Raw genomic sequence first — 6,245 nt, 5'->3', positions numbered from 1 at the left:
TTCTGCCGTGTGTGTGAGATTGTCATCAGAGCTTCAGTGCAGACCGGACCACAGCTATTTCCTCTCCACACTCCCACACACAGACACACACACACTCCCATCAGACAATCATCTTCTGATCCTCAAGGTTACTCGCATTCTCACACTCACTTTCACTCGTGGGATTAAAAGCTTTGGAAATAATAAATTATCAGACATTAAAAAGCAAAAACATTAGGATTTTGTCTCTTTCAAGCTTTAATACGAGCACTACTTTGAGTGCAGTAAAAATGTAGATCACAGAACGTGTCCATGGTATGCTTCCAGATCACTGTATGGGAGCTGAGAGGAGGTTTGGGCGTGGGATTTTAGGGGTGATGGATAATCCTACTGTCATTTTAGTTTTCAAATACGGCACGAAAGGACAATCTTAATTTAGCCTTTGCATGGCATGTCAACTCTGACAAGTCTAAGCACTAGCAGGTAGCGAGGTACAGCATGAGGTCATAAACTTATAAACAATAAACAGTATTGTTATTATTATTTTTTGTTTAAAAATCCCGTTTGAAACCCTTTGGATTAAAATGTATTTAAATCTTGTCGCTGAATAAATTCATATCTCTGTCTCACAGCAGCCTTCAGATGCAGGCTGACTGAAAGAGTGGGTCTGGCTACAGCTGCACCTCCATGTTTCCAGATCTACTAATTAGAAGCATCACACCGTTGAGCTAGTATTTAATACTAACTCTAACTAGTATTTAATACTTTAACATTTATTTAAGTTTAACAATGCAAATTTAATTAGATCCACTTGTTTGGTAAACAAAGCAAGTCTTGCATATATCTAGTAAAAGACAGCAAATATTACCTCACAAACTGTAGTGTAAATAAATCTTATAAGCATTTGCATATTAGTCAATAATACTATACAGCATTTTTACTATATATTCATATTAACTATATATAATAATAATATTATATAGCCATGTTTAGAAGTTTTAAATTAAAGTTTACATATATATATATACACACACACACACAAACATATACACACATACACACAAACATATACACACATACACACACACATATACACACATACACACACACATATATATATATATATATATATATATATATATATATATATATATATATATATATATATATATATATATATATATACTGTATATATATATATATATATATATATATATATATATATATATATATATATATATATATATATATATATATATATATATATATATATATGTATGTGTCTATATGTTTGTGTGTATTTGTGTGTACAGATTCCATGTGGACATACCTATAGCTGAAGACACCACATGGTTTAAATGCACTGATCATCGTGATATTATCTTAACGAAACAGTCAAACGTTGTCAAAACAGTAGCATATTTACCCTTATGCAATAGAACAACACAAACATTCATTAAACATTTATATAAATCACAGCAAAAATTATTAATAAAATTTGTATTAAAAGACGTCAGATTATATAAGCTCAAAACAGAAAGACAAACTGTTCATTGATATAACTTACCATAATTTATCACATTAATGTTATTATTATTATTGTAGCTTTTGCTAAATGGATCTCGATTAAAAGCTGGTTTATACTTTGGCGTCGAGTGATCGGCATGACCCGCGGCGCCTGCCTTGCACATTGCTGTGCATCTATACTTCTGCATGCTCTTTGTGTTGCTCTGCAATAACACTTCCGAAATGCTAGCTAGCAATGAGGTTTTTATGTTCATCTGTGTAGAGTTTCTTCACGGGTTGTTTTGTTTTTTATGAATGCTACATTTATAATGTACAAGTAGCTCAAACTCGCTCATTCAGAGGCGGAAACCGGCGGAGGTGAATCAACATTAATCATAAGGTAAACACAAAACAACAGTTTCCATCTGGAGCTCCTTCACGTGACTCGACACTTGTTGTAAACATTCGCGCCAACAGGTTCGCGTGGCTCTCGGTCCCACCCACACTCATCAGCAATATCAAGCCGGCCAATCACAGAGCTTGTGCTACACGTCATTGCGATGTGTAGTTAAATTTTTTGAGAGGTGCGAGACGGCGACGGCCATGACGAGGGCTGTGTGACCACGTGAAGCCTGTGCCGAAGCATGCACGTGAGCTTTACACAGAATTATAAATCAGCCTTAAGGAAACTATATACCTGGTTTGTATATTGGTATGAAATCCTGTTTACGCCTCTTTTCACGCCTTTTTTCAATCAATCAAAGTAGGCAATGCTAAAAAAAAGTCTGTGAATGTTTGTTCAATATGATTTGTTTTACATATATTTGCTAAGTGCTAAATGTACATGTAAATATTGTCTTGAGTTTGTTCTTGTCACTTTCGACCAGAGGCAGTTAAAAACACTTTGACTTGACTGCTTTTGTAGTGTTGACGATCATGTGGTTGGTTGCATTCAAACATGGATTCAAACAATAGTGATCATGCCATCTACAACATCATGTTGGCAAGTTCTGGATTGTCCACTAAATACTGATGCCTAAGAAGTGCCCAATGCATCTCCGCAGAAGAAGTTCACAACAGCTCCAGCCTGAAATGCAGATGGTTTTTCAATTCTTATCTGAAGTTTCTTTGTCCTCCTTTACTTTTTCTCCATCTCTAAAACCACAGGTTCACTTTGGGTCTGCTTAGTTCATTTCAATGCTCACCGGTTGCTCCGGAAACCGTCCTTCGGCATAGCAACGGCCTACACACGCAAAACTGGAAGTGACGGCGGCATGGGTCACCTCCCATTGGCTGAGGACGGAGAGGTGCAGTGTGGGATGCAGGAGGGGGCTAATGTCATGTGCAGCTGCTCGGGCTGGATAACCCGTTTCCTTCTCCGAACGTGTCAGCGGAACACAAACTGAAAACAGGAAAGCACTTCCCAGCGTTCTCCCTGGACTTCATATCCGGGCATCCTGAGAATCGGCGTGAACACAAACAAAAAACCAAGCGCAGAGCGACGTCAAACATAAACAAACAATGGTTTTTGTGTGTGATAGCAGAGGAGATTGACCATGGTTATCGTAACCTTCACACCTCCACCCACTTTCATGGGGAGTAATTGACCTCTCGGTAATGCTGCACTTCAGACAGACGCACTCGTTTGAGTATTTCCATTGGGACGCGGTTGATAGACGGCTGACCTTTGCCAAGTTCTGACCTTTACCATTACCGACACTCTCCGTGGCTGTCATTAAGAACGCCAACTTAAGCTGGAAAGTCTTCCCCGGCGAAGCCTTGGAGAGCTGACATCTGTTTCTTCATAGACATTCTGGGATTTGATCACACCATTATTATGTCAGCAAAAGGTTATTGGTTTGAGTCTTAATTGTCCGTTCTAACTAAATGGAAGGACCTTAGGGCTGAGTACACGACCTTGTGCGGATTATGAGTTGAGCGTTATTTCATCCAGGGGACTTATTTAAAAAAAGTCTCGGATGAAATGAACTGGAACAGTATAAACAGATGACTCATTCAGGAAAACTCTCTTTAACTCCGGACTGAGCCGGGCAGATTTCTCACAGTGTCGTCAGAACGTGGCTCGGGACCTTGATGCTTTCCAACCTGAGCAAAACGTCTCCTTTAAAACAAATTCCCCATGCACCAATTTGCACACCTGCCTGAGTATTATTTGTGACAGTAAGCCTAAACTATTAGGATGTTGTGCTGCAATTGTAGAGATCTTGAATTGCAGGGTTTTTTAATCAGCTTACAGATTTGGTTGTGGGGGCCGTCAGATTCTACAAGTTTTAAAAATAAAGAGAAACTGTCCCTTTCTATCATTATCTATCATTATTTATTGTGTAAAAGGGATTAAATGCACAGAATGTCATTTTCACCACTAGAGGGGGCTTATTTATAACAAACAAGGACAATATGTCTGAGTTTGGAATCATGGGAGTTGTAGTTACTGCATCCTATGGGACTACAGGAGTTGATGGCAGCAAAATGTAACACTGTTCAGGCGTTTAATAAATATTTAAATGACAAAATTGACACATTGTGTCTTTAAGGACACAACATTCCTGAAAAACACAGTGTATGTTCATTAGTTTATCCCTTTAAGAGACATCGTAACTGCTTGCTCTTTTATCCATAGATTTTCAATAAAAAAAACTCAACATTTACTTCGAGTAATGCCAGGAACCAAATTTATCCAAAGAAATTGGACCGTTATTGTTCTTTCTTAGAACGCAAGTTAAAGTTTCCCCTTTTATAGATGCAATCACAAATGTTAAGTAGAAGTGTAAATGTTGGCTCCAGCTTGTTCTCTTTGGATGACTTCCAGAGGTAGTCAAACACACATTTGAGCTGATTGCTTTCCTAATGTGAACAGTCATGTGGTCAAACAGCCACAATAGACCACCTGCTCTTTGCCTACTGACCTGAATCTTAAACATTACATAATAATGTATTGCTGAAGCATGCCAACCAGACAGGTGTTTCACTTCATTGTTGGAAATCACAAGTTTTGTGGCTGATTTTAACACAAATCCAGTGCTCAGCACATTTTTGAGCAGAAATGAAAGCTGATGGTCTCTATATTGTCTCCAATCATGTTCATATTCAAATTATGTAAGTTTACTTTACTAGTATTTTAGATTACTAGTATTTTACTATTATTATGTATTAATATCAATAAAAGCCTATACATACACCCATCTATTTAATTATTTTTTAAATATTCAAAAGTGGACAAAAGATACTGGGATGGAAAAACTGGAAATGTGTTTCTCATATTTATTAGATGAACTAAAATACACTTGAGTGTTTTTGTTCTTTTGAACACAAAAGTTATATTGAACAATGTTGAAAAGCTAACCAGATGCATTGTTTATTTTATTTCTGATTAACTTGTGATTAGACACTTTACTCTCTTTTACAATTTTAACATGTATACACTGAAAAAAATTATTCAAAGATGATTCCTTGGATTTACTCAATTGTTTTACGTTAAGTGGTTGTAAACAATTTATTTGGGCTGAATTTAAACAAACAAATTAAGTTGAACATTATTAAATTTAATTTGTTTGTTTAAATTCAACACAAATAAATTGTTTGCAACAGTTTTGAATGCAACACTTTTTTCAGTGTACAGTATGCTGTACAAATATTTTAGAACATCGAAAGTAATTAAATTAGGTGATTTAAAAGCATTATGCAAAGCTTAAGAGGAATTGATGACTAATCATCCAAGGTTTCTAGGCTCAATCTCACATTTCTGAATGCACCTTTGAATAAGATAAGTAAAAGGACATCAAAGACTTTACACATGAAATACAACCTTCACAAATATGATCTTATGATCCAAATATTATATCTTATGATCCAAACAATATGATCATGCCATCTGAAACTTCATGGTGGCAAGTTCTGAATTTTCAGCTAAAAACTGACAATAAACCAACTTGGTAACCAATCAACTTGGTACCTCCGAACTCAAGTGGCCAATTTTTAAATGTACATTTTTTTGTGCTAGCTTCAATTCAATTCCAGGTAATGCTATGTTAGCAAGGGCGTAGCAACGGGCGGGTGGGGGGGGGGGGTGTTTGGGGGGGACACGGGGGGATACGTCCTCCTCACTTTTAGAGACAGACCATTTAGAAACAGGTGATTAATAATTATATGAACGTGATCTCATACAGCCGTCCCCCCCACTTTTAAAATGTCCGCTACGCCCCTGTATGTTAGTGTTCCCCCTAGGGTGTTTAAAGTGCAGAAAAGAATCTAAAAGCACTGTCAAAACATCCCATGAGAATTCAGTGGTTCAACTACAAAGCTCCAAAAACACTTTAGTGCACCAGACTTAGCAGCACAACATACAAGCGTCACACTGCCTATAGTAAACATACACTCTGACCTGATGTGGAAGACATAGGCAAACATAAGCAACATTTTCCATGGAAAATTGCTCATGGAGCTTTACATGACTACATTTAAACCACCGAAGATGATGTTTTTGTTTCCTTTTCTGGACGTGGCTGTCTATGGAGGATACCTTCATTTGTGTTCAGAAGATGATTGAAGGTTTCAGGGGATTAAATCGATATAAGGTGGAGTAATCAATAACAGATTTTTCATTTTTGGGTGAACTAATCCTTTAATTATCACGTCATGTTGAATATAATGTTGAACATGACAGCCTCTGCTCTTTGTTCGTACTCATTGTGTTCTTCTGCTGTGAGTCATGATGATTGGTCCCAAGTCTCAGGAAATGG

Source organism: Danio aesculapii, chromosome 24 (genome assembly GCF_903798145.1).
Source record: "Danio aesculapii chromosome 24, fDanAes4.1, whole genome shotgun sequence".
NCBI classification, from domain to species: domain Eukaryota; kingdom Metazoa; phylum Chordata; class Actinopteri; order Cypriniformes; family Danionidae; genus Danio; species Danio aesculapii.
The sequence above is the reverse complement of the archived record's forward strand: the minus strand, read 5'-3'. Positions refer to the sequence as shown.